This window comes from Sorex araneus, chromosome 3 (genome assembly GCF_027595985.1).
Source record: "Sorex araneus isolate mSorAra2 chromosome 3, mSorAra2.pri, whole genome shotgun sequence".
Classification (NCBI taxonomy): domain Eukaryota; kingdom Metazoa; phylum Chordata; class Mammalia; order Eulipotyphla; family Soricidae; genus Sorex; species Sorex araneus.
The window spans coordinates 218,213,519-218,235,877 of NC_073304.1; positions in this window are offsets into that span (position 1 = coordinate 218,213,519).

Consider the following 22,359-nt stretch of genomic DNA (forward strand, 5'->3'; position numbering starts at 1 on the left):
TTGATCATGGACAAATGTTGTCATGATCCAAACAGTGATAACTAGATTTGGACCCTGCTAGGGGGAGGAATGATTAATCTGGCCTGAGTGCTGGAGTCTGAGTCTGTGGCAAGATGTTGCCAAGAGAGCTGCTTTGCAAGCCTCAATGTATCTCTTGCTATGTCCATGCAAAAATAACTAGTATTAAGATGTTAATGAGTGTTTGGAATGAGAGGAGAAAAAATCCTTAAGAGGTATCTTGCAAAGGACTTTGGAATGCCTGGCTCCAGGAAGGGCTTTCTTACGTTGATTTTGCTACCTGGCTGGGGGGTGTAGCCTAGAGGGCAAGGTGGGAGAGACAAGTAGGAAGAGAGAGAGAGGGGATCCAGACAGGCGGCAGTAGATCCAGAGAGAGGACGGAGCTGGGAGTGTGGGAGATGAGAAAGATGGAAGATTGAATAAACGGTAACTAATCAGCAACCAGCTTGGTCCTCGATCTTCCTTCACCTGTCCTTGGCCAATAGCCGTCCTGATCCAGCCCATACACAGCGGTTCCAGAGCACCAAAAACGGGGGGGTGAGACAGAGCCGCTCGGAGAGCCTGCAAGTGCACATGCCCATTGGCGAGCTTCAGTTTTTTACAGTAACCCAAACATGAAACCTTGTAACTATCTCAGTGATTTAATAAACATTTTTTTTAAAGGCATACACTTGTTTCAATTTTGTTCAAAGTCTTAATAACAGGTGAAAACATTGGTGGTTTGAGTGCTCAGACCTGGAATGAGCTTTGAGTCAGCTGAAATATTTTGTTTCTGTCTCTCCAGTAACCTAGTTCAAATCTCCTTCAAATAAGAAGCAAACTGAGGCTGAAGAGACAGTCCAGAGGGCATGTCACTTGCCTGGCATGGGGCTGACCCAGATTCTATCTCCAGTACCCCTGAGTCCTGCCAGGAGTGACTTGAATGCAGAGCCAGGAGTAAGCCCTGAGCACTGTTGGGTGTAGCCCCCAATGAAAAATAAATCAGTAAATAATTTCAGTAAAGAAGTAAATAACTTCAGTCAGAGTCATCCAGTTGGTACAATATGGGTTGCCTTAAACGCAGTATTAGGACATTAGCATGAGCTGATGTTGGAAGGGACCCCAGACCTGACCTGCTCAGTGTCTGCATTTTCAAAGTATGTCTTAATGCCTTGCCTGCCTATTGAAGTTGGAAAAGTGTTGTGTGCTTGCTTAGTAGCTCATTGGCTGGGCTGGTGTGTGGGTGGGCCAGGGGAGGCATTCACAGGACAGAAGCTTCTTGGAGAGACTGGGGAACCGAAGATTCTGGAGTTGTGGTCTCCAGCGGGGCAGCGGCTGCCTTCCCAGGCAATGTATGACAAATACAGAGTCTTGGGCCCTGAGTCAGAGACTGGAGCTCGGACACAGCCACCTGTGCCTGGGAACTTCCAGAAGATTCCGGTGCAGGCAAAACTGGCAAGCAGACGTTTCCGCAGGGCGCACATTGCAGTTCAGTGTTCGCTTTTGTGCAGCGGAGCCCAGTGTGGGCTCTGAGGTTCTGTAAGACCTGGCAGTAAGTCATGCTGCTCGAACTGTTGGCTCTCTGTCAGTTGAAACACATTCATTTTCTTTTCCAAGGTAATTTGGACAAGAGAAGGAGGCAGAAAAAGGCACTCAAACATCACTGGAGTGAAACAAACTGGGAGCGAGGAACTCAGGGCACTGCCCTTTGGAAGGCATGCCTCCCTTCCATTGGTGCAACAGTGCTGACAGTCTCATCTGGGGCCACACCTGCATCCAGAAGCTGCTGTTTCTTATCTTCAAGCGGCAGTGGGGCCCATGTTCTACACTCACAACCCCTCCGGTGGCAGGCCTGGGTATTCAGGATTCCCAGGATTCCCAGCCTTGCAGGAGAAGCGGACCGACCAGTAGATTTAAGTCCGTGTGCAGGGGCAAAGTGGAGACACAGAGGAGTGGATGACACAAGGATGGAACTCAAAGAAGCCCCGGAGTAGCCTGGATGTGGTCACACTCCCGAGCAGCATTCAGGGGAGAATAGATTGACTTTCCAGGTCACCCCAAGAAGCAGCTCAGGGGAGGTAGCTCTGTGAGGGAGGAAAGTGAAGGTGGGTGGGGGGCGGGGTCTGGTTGAAGAGTAACTGGCTGGGCCTCTCTGGAATGGTGGGAGAGGGACAGTTCAGGGCAAAGGATCAGGAGTGAGGGTGGGGGAGAGTAGGGGATGTGTGGTGTGGGCTAGAGCTGGAGCTGAGGGAGGAGGGAGAGTGTGGGGAAAGGTCAGAGTACACAGAATGACTCATCTCTCAAGAATGGGTGCTGATACTACTTTACACGTAAGGAAAGTCCTGCAGTTTGTTGCTGAGTGGATGATGAGTCGGAAGTGTGCCCCAGGGGTGCCCATAGGACTGGGAAGGGAACACTGACCAGTAAGACAGTGGTGAAGTGTCACTCGGGGGGGGGGTGCTGGAAGGGGGTGAAGTGCTGTATATGAGGCTCTAAAGGAGAAAAAAAAGTGCCTGCTACGGAGGCAGTCGGGGGAGGGAGAGGAAACCGGACATTGGTGGAGAGAAGCGAGCATGGGTGAAGGGATCAGTGTCGGAACTTGGTATGGTTGAAACTCATTCAGGAATAACTTTGTAAATCACAATGACTCAAAACACACACACACACACACAAACACACAAACCCCAGAAGAATGGGCTATGTTAACAGTGTCAAAGTGGTTAAACTGGATCCTGGAGGAATCTCAGACAACTTAAAGAAGTTAGTCCAGGAACCTGCACTGTAGCACTGTTGTCCCATTGTTCATTGATTTGCTCGAGGGGGCACCAGTAATGTCTCCAGTGTGAGACTTGTTATTACTGTTTTTGGCATATTGAATGCACCACGTGTAGCTTGCCAGGCTCTGCCATGCTAGCGAAATTCTCTTGGTAGCTTGCCGGGCTTTCTGAAAGGGACAGAGGAATCGAACCCGGGTCGGCTGTGTGCAAGGCAAACACCCTACCCGCTATGCTATGGTTCCAGCCCCCAGGAACCTGATCCTTTGAAATAGGTACATGGATCATACTTCATAATCTCTGATTTTAAATGATCTCCCTGGCTTTCCAAGGATTTTTTTATTGCAATCTTTGAGAGGGTAGGGTAGTATTCTTGGGCACACAGGCATGTAGGTTTGCACGCAGAGAAATTAAACTGAGAGCGCTGAAGAATAGGCACGTGTGAGGGCTCAGAGTGAGGCCCCTAACACCTCCCAAGTAGAGGAGTTCCTGGGAGCGAGGAACTCAGGCAGCCTGGGACTCGGGGCTTCAGCATTACATGGGTCCTGGGGCTGCCCCATCACTGAAAGCCTGAGAGCCTTGTGCCCTCCAGTATTTGCCTCACCTGCTCTCCAGGACTCCCCTAAATATACAGCAGAGCAGGGAGCTAGCTGGGGACTACCGCTATTGGGGGGCAGAAGCAGTCTTTGTATCCTTAGAACGAGACCCTTCAAGTCTAGTCCAAGACTTGGCCTTTGTCCTCCAAAGATCCTGAACAATTTCTCTGATGTCTAAGTTTGGAGGCACATTAACCACCAGGCAAAGGTGTTGTGTATGACAGACAAGGACAAGTGACAAATGACAGAGTCTCTGATGAGTGGGGTCTACGACACTCGCTCCTTCAGCTCTTGCTCAGTCGTGAATACACTGGTCACATCTCTGAAATCACATCTCTGAAATCCTGGACCTTTGTCAATGGAAGTTTTAGGGTCCAAGAAGCAATGAAAGGCACATCTTGAGATCTCCAGCCCATCTCCTCCATAGTAAGAACAGGGGCATTGAGTGTTTGCCCACAGCCCCAGGCACCAATAATCTGTTAAGGAGGTGCTTTAGCCCAGCAATGCCCAGTGGTGAAACCCCCAGAAGGGCCATCTGAACAAGTGGTTGGAATACCCTACGCTCAGAGCACGTCTCAGGGGAGGCTGGCACCAGCATCACACAACCCATAGACGCTGGTTCATAATGAATGTAGGAAGGCCTAGAAGCGTCCACTTGTGTTGGATTCTAGTTTTAAGCATTTTAGGCTTAACATTAGGTTGCCCTTTCTTCCTCCTGCAGAGAGCTCAGGTTAATTGAATTACACCCACTCTAGTGCTCCAGTGGGCACACCCAATTCCATCGGGGCACTCCCAATCCTTTGCGTTTAACTTTAACCTCTCCTTTGTGTTCTACTCCCCTTGTTAGTCACAAATACCTCCAAATCAGACACGGTAGCTTGTAAAGTCTAACCTTCTGATGGCTCTGGATTTTATACATGTAAGTGAAATATTGCCTTTCACTTTCCTTTATGCCCTTTGCATATTTTTATTTTAGAAAAATGTCCTTTTTGTATAGACCAGGAAGGCAGTCCTATGCTTTTGTAATATAGGAATTATGTGACTCTAAAATATTTACTCCCAGGCATCTGTCACATTTACTTGACTTAAGCCTCAGTTGCCCTTAGATTGACCTTAGTTCCTTCCCTATACCCTGAAATGTAGGTCCTGCCGAGGTACTTGAATAGACCTGGGGCAAGCCGTAAGCTACTTTGGCTTTGACATGGGGCAGCCTCAGGTGCCTTATACTTACTAAGTATGTAAGTTAAGAGCATAGTTATGGAATAAACTCTGAGAACCCAAATAGAAGTAATTGGATATGAATTCTGTTGAGGTGAGGAAAAACTAAGCTGGCCTGAGAACTGTAGTCTGGGAAATATAGTGAGATACCCCCAGGAAAAGCCACCCTTTACCATAAGTCCAGAGACCACTTTAAGCTTAATCTAGGGTATAGATAAGAGTCTACATCTCTTACTGTGTTTATACAATATGATGAAAAATATTGTTAGGAAGTAAATTTAATATGATTGTTTAAATGGATTTTGATTCGTCTCTCCCTCTCAGAGAGCCCGACAAGCTATCGAGAGTATCCCTCCCGCACGGCAGAGCCTGGCAAGCTACCCATGGTGTATTCGATATGCCAAAAAACAATAAAGTCTCACAATGGAGACGTTACTGGTGCCCTCTCGAACAAATCGATGAGCAATGGGATGACAGTGACAGTGACCGTTTAAATGGGTTACCAGTAAAGGAAAGGAGAAAGCAATATGCCCTTTAAGAGAATTCTGCTCTTGGGCAGATCTAGAAGGAATCTGGAGTGCTGGAGCCCCTAGTAGAAATCCCGTCCTTGGGTGGATTTCCTAGGAGAATTCCCCCTGAAGGAGGGGCTTTATGTTTGTTCATTGTTTATGTTAATGTTCAACCACACCTATATGTAATTGCTGCCCCCTAACCCTTCATGACTTCTCTATGGTAATGCTGATAAAGTTGAATAACATGCCACGGGTTACCAGCCTGTGAACCCATGCCTTTGTTCATAGTGTGTGTGGAGTGGGTGGTGGTGGTGGGGGGTGGAGAGGCGAGGAGGGGGTGGGGGGGTGATCATCAGCTCCTGAATGCACCAGGGGACCCCTGTCACCATAGGATTGTGACTCAGACACACTTGATCTGCCTTTGATGAGAAAGGAAATGGTTTTATCATTGTCCTGAAACATTCTTCTGCTTTTGATGCTATGTGTTATAGGTGAAAATGTCTCTTGCCACATTCCTCCATTGAAATAAGAAATCTATTGGTACGTTTCTGCAGGCAAATTATATAAAAGAATCACCTCCTAGTGGCTCTATTCTGGGGAAGAAACAGCTCTGTATCCCAGAGAAGTGGACTTTCATGTTTTGTTTTGTTTTTGTTTTTGTTTTTTGGTCACTATTAGCTCGTTTCTTTACTTTGATATAAATGATAAGATAGAAGCTAAGAAGCATCTTTTGGATTCCATGTTTTGACTGGAAAGAAGTATTTCTTGGCTTCTTACTCCCTCTGCTGGACGCTCAGCTTTCTGATGGGCTTATAGAATTTATAGCTGGAGGCCTTTTCTTTTTTCCGGTAGGTACTTGAAAATCCCAAACCTTTAACCTTCAGATTAAAGGGCCTTCAATCCAGCGTTTCTATATGGAAGCTGCATGCTGGACTCGGCTGGAATCATGGGGTAGGGGAAGTGGGGGGCAGAGGCTGGGATCAGGCTGAAGGTCTAGAAAGTAATTCCAGGGTTTGCTGGGTTCAAGGTCATATCCTGCAAGACAGCCTTTGGTTGCAGTGCTGGGACTCAAAAGCGACAATGACATGTGTTTTCAGCTTTAAGTCATCAAGGACCCTTTAAGGCAAGTGTCTCAGTACTGGGAAGTCTCCTGACCTGGTCCCTCAAGTGAAACAATTAGAATATGCCTCAAGGTCCTTTCCCTTATTACTGTTCCACTTCGAAGGCTCGCTGCAGTTCCGCATGCTTCTTCTCCTAGAGCTGACTTTCCCGAGAAAGGAGCCCGGAGGGAGCTTTATTTGAGGATCCCTTATAGTCACAAAAGCCAAATTCACATTCATTTTACTGCCAAACCCACACAGGAACAACCTGGAGGTCAATTACCTTAGTATTCAGAGCCTCTCCTTGCCAGAGGAGCCATCCTGAGATTGCTAGCCCATGTATTTGGTGTTTTTGGTTGTTGTTTGTTTTGATTTTTGGGCCATGCCAGGCAGTGCTCAGGCCTGCGTCCTGGCTTTGTGCCCAGGCATCACTCTAGGGAGGTCTCAGGGGACCATATGTGGTGCTGGGGAGGTCAGTCGAGTGCCAGGGGAAATGCCCTATCTGCTGTACTATCACTCCAGTCCACCAGCAGTTCATGTTGTGTCTGTCCTGGGGCTCATCCCGGACAGCCCCTGGACCCAGGATCCTAGTCACGGCTGGGGTCTGTGGCTGCTCCCCTGTGAGTTCTGACTCAACAAGCACCCCAGCTTACTAGGGCCTTAGAGAATGAGAAGATAATTGTGATCTTGATTTTTAAAATCTTCTCTTTCTAGAACTGCTTTTATTAGGATACCTGGTATCCAAAAAGGAAAACATTTAGAAATTGGGATGCATCCCATGGAGCAGAGCTTCTCACGTGATGGAAGATTTGGCTGAAAGGAATCTGGAAGCAGCTCTAGGAAACGTTGGGATGTTGGGGTCTCTGTGCTGGGTCCCAGGCACAGAGTGGTCCATCATGAAGGGAGGCCTGGCCTCCACTTCACATTCTCAGGGTTTCTGAACGCAGTTTTACCCAGGTTGACCATAGGAAGTTACTGCCATCCTGGGAGATGTTAGTAGAAGATCGGCAATTTCACATGGTTCAGATTATTGCCCAGTCTCCTTGTTTTTTTTTTTCTTTTGTGAAGAGGAATTAAGTTCTTGCTTCACCTATGACAAATCTTTGGGCCTTGAATTACAAAACAAGCAGGAGGGGGCTGGAGGGTAGGGAGAAAGAGGAATAAGGCCACATAAGGACAGTGGTAGAAGGTCACTTTGGTAGTGGCGACGGTGCAGTAGCTTGTGCTTCAAAACCATGCACATTGCTACGATTGCAATCATGTAAACCAAACTATCATAACTCACTAATCTATGTTAAATTGAGACATAAATGTTGTTGTTCATTATGAAACGTATTTGGATTCAGCGAGGCCTTACGGTAGGCTGCAATTTTATTTTTATTTTCAGTGGGGAGGTTGACTTAAGGGAGATGAATTAAAACCTCGGGGTCCCATTTTGCTGATTATTCTTGGTCACCATTCCTGGTCTACGAAGCACTGAGGTCTAAGTTGCTACCAGGTCTGCCAGGCTGGGACTGTGATGACGGGTTCTGTGTTCTTTAAGCACGCTCTGTACAGCAGGGGGCGCTATTGCTCTTCAGATCTAACAAGGACTCGCGCTTCCCCCCAGATCTGCCCCTAGTGAGTCACCCACGTTCTGTGAGTCACCTCCATCTGCCTTCCCACACAGTTCAAAAGAGACATTTTTGCAAACACCAGCCTTACTTCTCGGTGGTTACCAGCACGCCAATTGCCCCAGAAGCATTTGGGACGCTTACAACGTTGTATTTCAAAGCATACAACTTGGAAATCTGCAGAGCAAAAGCGGATTCTTTTGACTTTGGGGGCATATGCCTAGGTTTCCGGGGGGAAAGCTTTTCCCCACTTTTTAAGGTAGGGCCCCTGGTGATCCTCACGTGTGCCACGCGTGTGCTTGGCAGTGTGAGAGGTTGTCTCAGTGGCAGGAAAGGCTCCTGGGGTGTCCCCTTCCTAGGGGACTGTCCCAGTGTTGATGCATGTTCCATGTGGTCGATCCTGCTGTCATCGCTGTCCTTGGTTCCTGCTCTGGCAACTGCAGCTGGGCAGGCACTCATCCTCTTTGGAGGCCTGGTAGGAAATCCTTTAGGCTTCGGGATCTCTGCTTGACATCATACTATCAGCCTCATTAGTACACATGCATGGTGAATGTATGCTGCTCAGAATGTTGTGGTTTGATTTTGTTTTCAGGTCACACCCAGTGATGTTGAGGGCTTTCTTCTGGTTCCATGCTCAGGGGTCACTCCTGCTGGGGCGCAGGGGAACACATGGGTCCCTAGGGATCAAACCCAGGTGCAAGGTTTGATCCCTACCTATCGCTTTCTGCTTGGACATTTGTTTCAGAATTTGACAACCCTTTAATTCATAGATCTGCAGATCTTTTTAAAAAAATCCAGAATCTTAAACAGGTCTGTTATTTTATATTCTTTGGAAATCCAAACTCTTTTCAAATTAATTATGAGCACAAACACAGGAAACCTAGTAATTCTCCCCATACCCCCCACCCCCACCCCTTTCTACCTCAAAAGCAGCAGGTACATTTGCCTAGAAAGCTCAGATTTTTTCCTCTCTCTGAAAAAAGCTAGTAGCCCCAAAGCAAGGAGAGGAGGATAAACGTGCAGGAAGTTTTTCAGTAGATAACACAACCACTTAGAAACCAGTGCTGCTGGAATCGTGAACTTTAATCTTTTCACGCATCATGTCACTTAATTCATATTTTTAAAAGAAAGATGTCACTGTATGAAATAGCAGGCATGGACTGGCCTGGCCTGGTATATCCCAGGAAAATCTGGTTTTAGATTTTTCTAGGACTGGCTCCAAGAACATTTATTTCCCACCACCTCCCCCAGCCCCCCTGCCTTTTGATCTGTTGAAAGATACACCAGATACTGGAGGGCTTGAGGGCAGAGATGCCAACGGGGGAAATCAAACAGACACATTGTCTTGGAAAGGCAGTCCACAGCTTAGCTGGGTAGTCGCCAGGGCAGGCACTGGAGCCCGTTTGAGTTGGTGGCCAAGACTACATACCAGCTCGGACTGGTCCTTGGCCTGGATTATTTCTTCCAGTGCAGGTGGCTTCGAAGGAAACCATGGGAATGTGATTGTTGCCTCCCGCCTTTAGTCCCTCTTCACTCCCTTCTCCTCCCCTCTGTGATTCTCTCCCTCAAAAAGGTTTCTGGGCTGGGACTGACCACGGATGAGAGGCTGGGAGACGTGGCCGGGAAATGACAGGAGTCGTTTACATGGAGGTGATGTTACAGCAATGTAAGAAACACTGACACCAAGCCGATGGTGTGTGTGTGGGAAATCGAGGGGCCCACATTGGAGTGGCCCCCCAGATCTCCCTGAGGTGAAGGTCTAGGAGCACCTTCCAGGGCCGCTGGATCCTGTCAGCATGGCAGAGATTGTTTAGAAAGTCGCTTTCTCAAGGAGTATGGGAGTCAGCTAAGAATCCTGCCCCTTCCACACCCCCAGTGGGGTGAGGTGGAGTGAGGTGGGGTGAGACAGGGTGGATCCAATTTCAAGGGTTCCCAAGAAGATATGAAAGAGCATATTTGTGGCTCAAAGTCTTGATCTTCCAGCGTGACTCCACCCCATGGTTCCTCACGACAGTTCCTTGTCGGGCGGTACCCCGACTTGGGTCTCTGGTTAGCATGAAGGTTTAGTTCTCCCTGGCCTCCCATCCCCCCATTTTTTTTCTCCAGTTACCTAAAGAGTCCTGGAGCCTGTCAGGAGGCTTTGGTTTGAACACTGGACCTCCTGAAGACTGGGGGAAGAGTTGGCAGGGGCGAGTAGCTCCTGGGGGCTCATTTCTTCCCTCTGCTTCCTGTCACGAGGGAGGGGAGGGACTCTGGACTTCTGCTAGTCAAAGGCGTCCTGCTGTCTGCATCACCCTGGCTGACTAAATGGAAGTGGTGGAGAGGGTGAAAGAAAGCTTGAGTGCCGCCATCTCCTTGCATGGGGTCATTTTGGACTTAGATGCATCCCCACCAGAGTTGGGGGCTTGTCATAGTAGAGAGTTCTCTTCCAGAACCTTCCAACCACCTGACATTGAGAGGGCAGGAGAGGTGGCAGTTTGAGAAGCATTCAATGGCCCATGTACCCATCAGTAAGACCCAGGTCTTGGCCTCCTGGACGTGTGGGAATGAGAGTCATTATCTCCTTCCTCAGGGCTGGAACTCAGCAATGTGGAGCCACTTTCAAGCCTCACCCCTGAAGCCACTGCAGTTCATAACTTTTGGGGCAGTGACAATTACCCTCACGTACATTTGCTTTTTTTCCATTCACTGAAAAATGAATCTTCATGGCTTCCTTAAAGATCTGGAGTAAAGTTTCCTTGGAATGCCTTTCTTTCTTTCTTTCTTTCTTTCTTTCTTTCTTTCTTTCTTTCTTTCTTTCTTTCTTTCTTTCTTTCTTTCTTTCTTTCTTTCTTTCTTTCTTTCTTTCTTTCTTTCTTTCTTTCTTTCTTTCTTTCTTTCTTTCTTTCTTTCTTTCTTTCCTTCTTTCCTTCTTTCTTTCTTTCTTTCTTTCTTTCTTTCTTTCTTTCTTTCTTTCTTTCTTTCTTTCTTTCTTTCTTTCTTTCTTTCTTTCTTTCTTTCTTTCTTCTTTCTTTCTTTCTTTCTTTCTTTCTTCTTTCTTTCTTTCTTTCTTTCTTTCTTTCTTTCTTTCTTTCTTTCTTCTTTCTTTCTTTCTTTCTTTCTTTCTTCCTTCCTTCCTTCCTTCCTTCCTTCCTTCCTTCCTTCCTTTCTTTCTTTCTTTCTTTCTTTCTTTCTTTCTTTCTTTCTTTCTTTCTTTCTTTCTTTCTTTCTTTCTTTCTTTCTTTCTTTCTTTCTTTCTTTCTTTCTTTCTCTCTCTCTCTTCTTCCTTCCTTCCTTCCTTCCTTCCTTCCTTCCTTCCTTCCTTCCTTCCTTCCTTCCTTCCTTCCTTCCTTCCTTCTTTCTTTCTTTCTTTCTTTCTTTCTTTCTTTCTTTCTCTTTCTTTCTTTCTTTCTTTCTTTTTGATTTGCCAGCTGATTATTATTTTTGAGAACAGTAATGACAATGCAGGTGTGATGTCTACAAAGCCCCACATTAAGGCAGGTCCTGTCGCAAACCTGCCATTCAGGTAATGACAGGCCGCCTCCTGGAAAAACAAGCTGGGGCCTCTCCAAGGGAGGCTGTGTGGTCACGCAGGATTCTTGAGGAGGTTGGAGTGGCTCTGGGCCAGAGGGTCTCGGTGGGTTTGTGAACTGTGTGGAGTGTGGAGAAGATTTCCAAGAGCGGGAAGAGTTTTCTGGAAGACACGTGTTTTCTTTTGGCTTCTCAGTTCAAATCAAATCACCTTATCACAACAGCAGCCAAGGTAATAATTACTCTGACTCCTCACCCTGATATGGGCAACAGGAACTGCACTTGGGTGAAGGGACTATTTTCTACCTTTTAATTTCCTTCTCTGAAGTTCCTACTTCAAGAAATTCCTTCCTTTGCTTTCCAAAGAGCGAAGGGCTTCAGAGGAGGACCATGATAAGAGCCTAATAGGAACTTCTTGATAGGGCTTTAATTCCAATTTGCATGTGAAATACATAGAAGGGTAACAAACCAATAACATACAATAACATAACATAGGTGGAAACAAAGCATAGGACACCAATAACAATCAGGAAAGCATCTGTCCAAGCTGTTTTGGCTTAATGCGGTATGAGATGTTATTTCATGCCTAGCATGATTGGTGTTTTTCTTCAAACTTGAGCCATTGTTTGGTTCGCTGGATAAAAAAAGTGTTCCTCAAAGAGAATTCTTTTGGGGAAATTTATAAGTGAATATTCCCATACAAATAATGGCTTTTGTTTATGTGTGTTTTAGCTTGTGTTTTTGAGCCACACCTGGTGATGCTCTGGGGTTACTCCTGACTCCGAACTCAGGAATTATTCCTGGGGGGACCAAATGCGATGCCAGGGATTGAACCAAGGTCATGTGCATGCAAGACAAGAGCCCCACCCACTGTACTATCATTCCAGCCTCGACGAATAGTGGCATTTTAAAAACTCCGAATGCAATAAGCAGTGTTGGTCAGATATTCATCATCTGTGATAAACCTGGTTAGAACTTGTACTAGTTCACTGTGGTCAGAAAGAATTTGGGTTAAGGAAGAAAATATTCTTTGCATCCACATGTCATTCATTCTGTTTTCCACACTTGACCAGAAACATCTCCTAAGGATTCTTACAAAATCCATTTGCTTAGAGCAAGACAGTGCTAATCGGATTGTATTTTATTTGGGGGGGGGGGCACACCAGTAGTAATCAGGACTCACACTCTGGCTCTGTGCTCAGAGATCATTTTTGGCAGTGCTTATGGATCCATAATGTGGACTTTATGCAAGCACTTTAACTTGTGTACTAATTCTCTGGCCTGGTAACAGGATTCTAATGACGTCATCTTTCTTGATGCATTTTAATTTTGTTTCAGTGCATGTTAAATCTATTGAGACTGGCTTAGAGCTAAAATATGCAAAGTAGGGGATATGCCAGATTGCTGATGAATCCAAGTCTTCTACACTCTTGTTACTCAAAGTGTAATCTAAGAATCAGCCATCCCAGCATCTTTTGGGAGCTTGTTAGAGATGCAGAATCTTGAGCATCCAACTTAGACACACTGGAAATGCACAATTTGCAAGTCTCTAGGTTATACGCATGTCTATTAAGGTTTAGGATGTACTGATATAGATAAGGCTGGGGCTGGATATTGATCCCAAGCTACTATCTCCTAGGGTGTTGAAAACGATGAATATTGCTTCACAATACGTTTTTATAGTAACACTGTGAATAATATATTTTTAACTAATGACTCGTAAACATGTTTTGTGGAACAGTGGCTCATCTGTCATTACCACCTTTTCTTTCTTCTTCTCTTCCTTTATTGTTCTCTGTGTATATGAGGAGAAACAGTTTTGATAGAATGTAGGAGTGAGTGTGAGGTCTCAGGGGTCCCCAAACTTATTTGGTTGGCACTTCCTTTTCAGAAAATAATGTCACCCCCTCAAAAAAAAACCCTTCTTTAAAATGAACAAACTGAAAATGATCAGCAATTGTATCCCAGGGCAACTACCCCACCTCCTATCATTCCAGCACACCCCTACAGTCAGTATTCCTGAAACTTAGCTTTAAGTAGACAAAGGGATAAGACCACGTGGTTTTGGAGCTTGCTAAGCTTTTCCCTAGTGTTGATTGACAGAGTTTTAGGCTAAGGAAAGTTAAGAAAGCATCTTTATGCACAGCGGATTGAATAGTTCAATGTTGAGGTAATGGGAAGGTAAGTAATTTTCTGATATATTTCTGACACAAGTGCATTATTATCATGTAAATTTTCTCATCCCTAGACTGCCATCAAAATCCATCAGGAAAAGTTTGCAGAAAGGAGTTGGCTTGGTTAGATTAAGCACAACTTTTAGGAAGCATTTTTGACTTTGTATAAGATATAGCTGAAGGAGCCAGGAAATTGGGTACAAATTCCAGTTCCTTCATTTTTAGTTATATGACCACAGGCATATGAATAAATTTCACTTGAACCTAGGTTTTCTCAATTGTAAGGATGAGGAGAAGTAATGCCATGTAGAATTGTGATGAATGTTCAATAAAGTAAGATACCGAAGGCAGAATACAGTCAAGAATGGCTTTGTTAAAATTTCTAGTATTTGTGTATATGTATACCACATCATCATCATCATCATCATCATCATCATCATCATCATCATCATCATCATCATCCCGTTTGTCGTCGAATTTCTCCAGCTGTCTCAGTAACGTCTCCATTTGTCCCAGCCCTGAGATTTTAGAAGCTTCTCTCTACTTGTCCTTCCCAAGAATGCCGCATTGGAGGCTCTTTCAAAGTCAGGGGAATGAGACCCAGCTTGTTACTGGTCTTGGCATATTAATACACTATGGGGACCTTGTGAGGCTCTCCCATGTGGGCAGGAAACTCCCGGTAGTTTGCCAGGTTCTCCCGGAGGGAGAACTAGGCTATAAGATGTCGGGAGCTTCCAGGAACTTGGCTTTAAGTCTCTGGATTCTGGCCATTGATGGAATTCCACGGTGCGAGGTGTGGGGGGGCAGTCCCTAGGTTATAACCGCCTAGCTACTGGGAAATGGGAAATCTGGGAGGAGGAGGCCCAGTCCCAATCTGTGCAGGCTTGGAGGTCTCAGCCCTGGGTCCCACACACCTGGGTTCTTCTGCCGGTACCTTCATGCATGAGGCTCATCCAAATGTGTGGAGAGGGGCCTTGAGCATGGCTGTGGCTAGGCTCCGGAGGTCTTTGGCCGCCAGGAGCACTGCTCAGGGTGGGGAGGGAAACTAGAGCCCACCTCCTCCGAGAGGCCCCGGGGAAGACAGCCAGGCGAGGGGGCAAGAGACTCTCCGCATGTATGTATACCACATACATGGTATTTTGTTGTGCATACACATTTTTAACATTAGCAAAATGGACTTATAGTTTTTACTAGATGATGTCAAATTTTATTAGATATCTCCTAATTTGGGCTGGAGCGATAGCACAGTGGGTAGGGCATTTGCCTTGCACGCAGCTGACTTGGGTTCCATTTTTTCATCCCTCTCAGAGAGCCTGGCAAGCTACCGAGAGTATCTCGCCCGCAGGGCAGAGCCTGGCAAGCTACCCATGTGTTTTCAATATGCCAAAAACAGTAACAACAAGTCTCACAATGAAGACGTTACTGGTGCCTGCCCAAGCAAATTGATGAGCAACAGAATGACAGTGATACAGTGATACAGTGATCTCCTAATTTAAATTTCAAAGAGAAATTTTGGTGAGAAGCATGAGCCACGGGCCACGTATTAGAATGATTAGCAAATACACATTCACATACAGTGTTAGTTCTTTGGTAAACTGAATTAGGTCATCAGATTGCAAAGAATGTCAGAAACACTATCTTCATTTCCTTTTTGCATGATCTCATTGCAAATATATTTTAGAAACTCTCTAATCCTCTTCAGAAAGCTGGTGACATGGTGATGAAGCAATAGGATAAATGAGATGAGGAATGATGCACACACATGGGAATGCACTGAGGTATGGAGTAAGTTAGAAAAACCCCACATTGCTATGATACAGACGTAACCAACAAAACATTGGAAGGCTGTATGTAAACAATAAAAATAATAACAGTGCTTATTGATGAAACGTTGTGGGAAGATGAAGTAGAATCATGGGATTTTGGAGAATGATTTAGAATTTGCAGGAGTGACTTAAAATTCTAAGCTTTATAACTAAAAGCTCCCTGATAATGATACAGTCATCTTAATTGGTAAAGGCCTTGTAGAGTCTTGGTTAAGTCTCCATACCTACAACCCATCCCTGCTTACCTCCATTGAAAACAGGTCACCTTTCAGCGAAACTCTTGATGTGTGATATGGTAAGCATAAATATTTATGAGGCGTCGTTAATGTTCCTGGAATGAGGAACTTAAAGGCAGAGTCAAAAAGAGTCGAAACTCAAGGATAGAAGGAGATGACTTTATTTGGGAAACAAAAAATTGCTCGGATAAAGAGCCAGGGATGACAAGAGGGTGATATCTATCCCTTCCTCAGGACTGTATAGGTCCCCATTTGTGAAGAAGCAGAGAGGGAGCTGAGGCCACATACACTCAATGGCTTGTATCTTTCTCTTTTTGAAGAGCAATGATCATGATTGCTCTCTCAGGAACTTTGGTGCTTCACCTATGGTTATTGGACCAAGGTTATCCACTTTGGTGTTAAAATGACTAACAATCTAGTCAAAAATTTGGTAGTTACTAATGGACTTAAAGCAACTATTGTTTCTGAGTAAATAATAGACTTGTCTGTCAAAAACACTAACACTCCGTTTTGCTTATTCTGTTGCTGCATGGAAAAAAAGAAAGCCCTCAAACTTACTGGCTGAAAACAAGAACCATTTAATTTGTTTCTAGTTCTGTTAAGTGAGGATTTTGGATTTGCGATGTGGGGAGTGGCTTGATTCTGATCCTTGGTGTCTGGGGCCTCTGTTGGGTTGATGCACTTATCTAGGAATTAGCTGGAATGGCTTGATCAGGCTTATAGTTTTGGAGCTTCAGTTATGGCTGAGAGTTGGACTTCTCAGTTTTATGTGGCCTTTCTATGTGTCCAGTTTAAACTTCTTTGTAGAGGTGGTCTCTGAATAACTGTACTTCCTACATGGTAGCTATTTTCCCAGGTAGGATTTTCCAAGATAACCCAGTAACTACAACCGTAGTGTCCATGCATTTATTAGGTCTTTGCCTTTTCACTCTTCTCAATGTTTAATTTGGCCAAATTAACTCCATGGTCAAACCTAAAGTAAATGTGGTAGAGACTAAGAAAATGCCTGAGGACAGTGGTAAGGATTCACTGGACCAACCAATATCTACTGCACACTTAGAAACTAATACCATTATTTGATGTTCAATCTCCAGTTTGAGATTGGACACCAATCTCACTCAATAGGCATATGTGTAACTATGACATAGTATTGCTTATCATCCAAAAAGAGTTTTTAGGATTATGTTTTTTAAAAGCTGGCATTAATTTTATTGGAAGGAGAAGTAGAAAAATGTGAAATATGAATTTCCAACACAGGAATTATTTATTTGGCATATACGTGAAATCATTTTATTTTATCTCAAAGAAATGCCACGCTATATTATTTGACTAAGAACTTTTCTGCAGAGGTTGCTACGTGATATTGCCTTCAAAAAAAATCCAAGAGATAATGAAAAGAAGAGGTTAAAACAATACGGCAAATTTGCACCCTGAAAACTCATTACTAAAATCTAACTCTGGAAAAATATTTGACTAGGCATCTGAAAGAGAAACTTGTTAACCCGATGAAAATAAGGTTGCAGAGATTTTAATATTCATCTTACTTCTAACCTTTTATCCAGTTGTACTTCCTGGAAGTAGTTCTCTGTACTTAAGTGAAACAAGACAATTTGCAAGCATTTGAGAGAGGTATGAAGGAAGTCCTTGTGAGAAGTACTAAGAAATTAGTTAATGGGGGAACACATATGTAAATACAAAACACCTGAAGTTACTATAGCAGTGTAGTTTCTCAAACTTGACTGTACATTGTAATTACATAATTACGGTTATATTGTAATTACTTGGGAATCTCCAAAATGCATTGATGCCTAGGTCCAACCTTCAAAGTGTTTGATTTAATTGGTCTATAGTGTAGCCTGGTATTGGAATTTTAAATCTCCCCTGGGCAATGGAATATTAAAATCTCCCCAGGTGATTCTGAGCTGAAGCCAACACTGAGAAAGTTGTGTTTGAGAAAAAGTGAATCCCTTCTTCTTATCCACCATAAATGAGTTATTGCTTAATGGCCTTGTGCCCACTGCCCTCCCCACACACAACATACAATTGTTACATGCCTCAATCATGAATTTTTATTAAGTTTAGTTCCCAATTAAACACAACATTAGAAGGGCACCTATGTAAAAACTTAAAGGGGAAAATGAACATTTAGTAAAGACATGTGTTTGATGAAACTGAAAAACATTAAATAGATTTTTCTTACTGTTGGAAGTATATTGACCTAAATATTAAATTACAAAGACGTACATTATATGCCTATGATTTAACCATTTATTTGTTTAATTGGCATTTGGGAATGGGATGATTGCCCTTTACCTAAAGCTACTTATGTAAAGTTTCTATATTGAAAAAAATAAATTTATTATGGTCTTCTTTATATAGATTGAGGGCATATTGCCCAAAACTAGGTCTCCAAGAAAAGTTATTTGGTTATTATGCTCTTGAAATCACATACGCAAATTCATTTATAGTCAATATTTTGAAAGACTATTGAGCTGATTTAGATGTGGGAGAGGTTTTTCTGTGTTCCCAATCGCCCAAATTCACACAACTGTCTCTATTCAGGCAATTTTTTTTCCCCTCTTGATTTGTCTTTTAGACAAATAAAGGTGCTGTGGTTGTCTGTATCTCTGAAAACTTCATTTGTTGAATTACTAACTTCTAAAGTTATGGTACTGGGGCTGGAGTGATAGCACATCAGGTAGGGCATTTGCCTTGCATGCGGCCGACCCAGGTTCAAATCCCAGCATCCCATATGGTCCCCGGAGCACCGCCAGGGGTGATTCCTGAGTGCATGAGCCAGGAGTGACCCTTGTGCATTGCTGGGTGTGACCCAAAAACCGAATAAAAAAAAGTTATGGTACTGGAACACTTACAGGCCATAAATATGGTCCTTCATGAATGCGGACCATAGTCTAATGAACCATTACAGAGCATCCAAGTCCACTTGGTTATATACCAAAAAGTGGCCCATCAGAAGAGTGTGACAATGCTGGAGCCCCCCCAATCATGAGAAATAAATTTATGTGGTTCATAAGTCTCAGTATTTTGCTACAGCAACACAAACGAACCAAGGCAAGAGTGCTTCTTTATAGTTAGGTTGTCCAGTCTCCCCATTTTGCTTGGTACAGAGAGATTTCCCCAGCAGAGGAAAATGAGTCAGTCGCCTTGGCTGATTCAAGGAAAATAATAAGGCCTTAGGGAGCATTTAGGTTCTTGAATAAAAAACTGTTCATATATATGATTTATTGTTACCAAGTTACACATAAGGTATGATGGTAAATTAAAAATTAGTGACAATTATTTTTCTTTCTTTTCTTTTTTTATTGAATCACTGTGAGCTACACGTACAAAGCTTTCATGTTTGAGTTTCAGTCATACAATGACTGAAAACCCATCCCTCCACCAGTGTACATTTCTACCACCAATGTCCCCAGTATCCCTATGCTCCCCCCCCCCCCCCCGCCTCTATGGCAGACAACTTCTTTCTTATTTTTTTCTACTTTGGGGCATTATGGTTTGCAATACAGATACTGAAAGGCCATCATGCTTGGTCCTTTATCTACTATCAGCACACAACTCCTATCTCAATCGGTCCCTCCAACCATCATTGACTTAGTGATCCATTCTCGATCCTAGCCGCCTTCTCTCCCTGCTCATAAGGCAGGCTTCTAATCATGGAGCAATTTTCCTGGCCCAGTTTCTACTGTAGTAACATTTTTCTAGTTCTAATAGTATAATTTTCCCTCCAGTTCGTCCTCCTTTTGAAATGTTTTTCAAAAGATTTTGCTAGCAATGCATAAACTTCACCTAGGTAAGGTGATGATATTTTATACACATTTTCAGATTTCAAGCAGAGTTCTTTTAAAAAAACAACAGCAGTCAGTTAATGATACAGTGTAGAAAAAATTATTATTATTATTATTATTTAAAATTTAATAGTTTATTTTTAATTAGTGAGTCAACGTGAGGGTACAGATTTGTACATTTTTGTGCTCATGTTTCTCCCTTACAAAGTATGATAACTCATCCCTTCACCAGTGCCCATTCTCCACCACCAGTAAACCCAACATCCCTCCCCTCCTCCCCAGTCCTGTCTCCCCCCACCCCACACTGCCACTATGTCAGGGTATTCCCTTTTGTTCTCTCTCTCTCTGATTAGGTGTTGTGGTTTGCAATAAAGGTGTTGAGTGGCCATTGTGTTCAGTCTCTAGTCTATATTGGGCCCGCATCATCTTTCCCCCACGTGACCTCCAACCACATTTTACTTGGTGTTCCCTTCTCTGAGTTGCCCAGAATGAGAGACCAGCCTCCAAGCCATGGAGACAACCTCCTGGTACTTATTTCTACTATTCTTGGGTGTTAGTCTTATAGTCTATTATTCTATAGTCCACAGATGAGTGCAATCTTCCTATGTCTGTCTCTCTCTTTCTGACTCATTTCACTTAGCATAATACTTTCCATGCTGATCCACTTATATGCAAACGTCATGACCTCATTCTTTCTAACAGCTGCATAGTATTCCATTGTATAGATGTACCAGAGTTTCTTCAACCAGTCATCTGTTCTAGGGCACTCGGGTTTAGAAAAAATTATTTTTACATATTCTCTGAATCTGCAATATCCTCTTAACAGAAAGAAATTCTCAGAGCAAGGTAAAACATACTAAATAACTAATGAACTCTAATAGTTTTATTCTTCCCCCTAAACATAAAAGGCTTCCACAATCCTGCACAAAGAAAACTCATTAGAGATGTTTGTATACTTGTTAGTTTTGAGATTCTTTGAAGCGATCACATTTAAAATTTTACACTAGAGAATGAATGTATTTCAGTGAAACTGGTAGCACATTTTGGCATTGACATGTTTATTTTGGACCCTTTTTTTTCTCCAATTTGGGGTTGGGGTTCTAGTCTTTGGAGATAAAAAAAAATTGGAAACACCCGTAATTACCTTAAAGGGAAGACAGATGCAGTTTTAAAAGATACCTGGTTAAAGAAACTCTGGTACATCTACACAATGGAATACTATGTAGCTGTCAGAAAACATGAAGTCATGAAATTTGCATATAAGTGGATCAACATGGAAAGTATCATGTTGAGTGAAATGAGTCAGAAAGAAAGAGACAGACATAGAAAGATTGCACTCATATGTGGAATATAATGTAACTGAGAAGTACAAGTTGGCAATGATGCAACTTCTCGCAGATATATCTCTGGATTTAGTTACTAAAATACTAAAATACAGAAACCCCAAACCGTGAGGCCGCTAAGTGTGGTCACTCGACCTCATACCTCTTTATTCTTAGCAATGGAAAACAAATTATCTAATGCTTCCTTTTCAGCAGGTCCGACTTTAGGGGAGAGACTCTCCAAACAACAATAGTGAGTTTTGTTGAAATATTGAATGCAATCAAAGTGAAAGTAAAGTGAAATTTATTAGTTACACAGGCGGGGGGGCTAAGGGTGGGGGGGCTCAGGGCGTGGGGGGGGCTAGGGGTGTGGGGGTGCGGGGTGGGGCTATACTGTGATTCTTGGTGGTGGAATATGTGCACTGGTGAAGGGATGGGTGTTCGAGCATTGTATAACTGAGACTTAAACCTGAAAACTTCGTAACTTTCCACATGGTGACTCAATAAAAAAGTTTAAAAAGAAAAAAAAAGATACCTGGGTCAGAAATGATTAAAAGAACTATGTTCCAAGAGATTTTTAAAGCACAGAGAAAAAAGCACACTGAGTATTGCCACTGTGTAGAACGACAATGAGCCAAATCCTGCCCACATTGAGTTCAGCAGTTCTTGTGAGAACAATAGCAAAAGAAGCTGCAGTACTCCAGCGAGTGTTGGGTAATAAGTAGCTTCATCCTCTGGTCTCAATTTACCTATAAAATGGAAACGTTTGACCACCTATTTCTTTGCTCCCTTAAATTGTTAATATTTGATAATTCCATGTGCAACATTGATGTTGTCTTAATAAACTCATTTTATCTCTTCTTTTCCTACTGCTGGCTCCTCTAAATCTGCCTGGGAACAAACGTCCACAAAGTTATAATGAGAGAAAAAGGCAGACATGCCTCTATCCTTTAGCCTCTACAACAGTCCAAAATAATACTCTGGATCCCAGTATTCAAAATTCAGATATTGGATAAGTCACTTCCCCTTTTAAGGTCTTTGCATTAAATTTTTTTTTATTGAATCACTGTGAGATAGTTACAAGCTTTCATGTTTGGGTTACAATCACACAATGATCAAACACCCATCCCTCCACCAGTGCACATTCCCCACCACCAATATCCCGGCATACCCACCCTTTCCCACCCTCCCCCTGCCTCCATGGCAGATAATATTCCCCATACTCTCTCTCTACTTTTGGGCATTATGGCTTGCAACACAGACACTGAGAGACCATCATGTTTGGTTCATTATCTACTTTCGGCACACATCTCCCATCCCGATTGATTCCTCCAGCCATCATTTTCTTAGTGATCCCTTCTCTATTCCATCTGCCTTTTCCCCTCCGCTCATGAAGCAGGCTTCCAGCTATGGGGCAATCCTCCTGGCCCTTGTATCTAAGGTCTTTGTATTTGTAATGAGGATTCATACCCCCACTCCCTCCAACCCCCCCCCCCCACACACACACCTTGAATTTCCTTCCTAGATTTAACTCTTTAAAGGCCCTTACGATTTAATTTTCACTTTGGCCATCTCACAGGCTCAGTGTGGATTTCTCAGACCCCAATTTGGATTTCTTTTTCCCTACCTACTGTCCAGTGTGAGGAGCATGGGACAGAGCAACAATTTTTCTTAC